Genomic DNA, 652 nt, shown 5'->3' with positions numbered 1-652 from the left:
CACAAAATTGTGATCATCAATGGTGCCATCAACATGGTACGCTTAATTGCAATCTCAACTATTTATCACAACTTCACACAACTAACCAGCAAGTGTACTGGGTCGTCCAAGTAATAAACCTTACGCGAGTAAAGATCGATCCCACGGAGATTGTTGGTATGAAACAAGCTATGGTCATCTTGTAAATCTTAGTCAAGCAGATTCAAATGGTTATGGATGATATATGAATAAAGCATAAAGTAAAGATAGAGATACTTATGTAATTCATTGGTGAGAACTTCAGATAAGCGAATGGAGATGCTTTGTCCCTTCCGTCTCTCTGCTTTCCTATTGTTTTCATCCAATCCTTCTTACTCCTTTCCATGGCAAGCTGTATGTTGGGCATCACCGTTGTCAGTGGCTACAATCCCGTCCTCTCAGTGAAAATGTTCAACGCACCCTGTCACGGCACGGCTAATCATCTGTCGGTTCTCAATCAGGTTGGAATAGAATCCATTGATTCTTTTGCGTCTGTCCAGACAAGGTTTAGACCTTCTGGATTCTCTTGAATGCCGCCATCAATTCTAGCTTATACCACGAAGATTCCGATTAAGGAACACAAGAGATAAACATTCAAGCCTTGTTTGCTTGTAGAACAGAAGTGGTTGTCAGG

Source organism: Arachis duranensis, chromosome 1 (assembly GCF_000817695.3).
Source record: "Arachis duranensis cultivar V14167 chromosome 1, aradu.V14167.gnm2.J7QH, whole genome shotgun sequence".
Taxonomy (NCBI): Eukaryota; Viridiplantae; Streptophyta; class Magnoliopsida; order Fabales; family Fabaceae; genus Arachis; species Arachis duranensis.
This window is presented reverse-complemented; position numbering follows the sequence as displayed.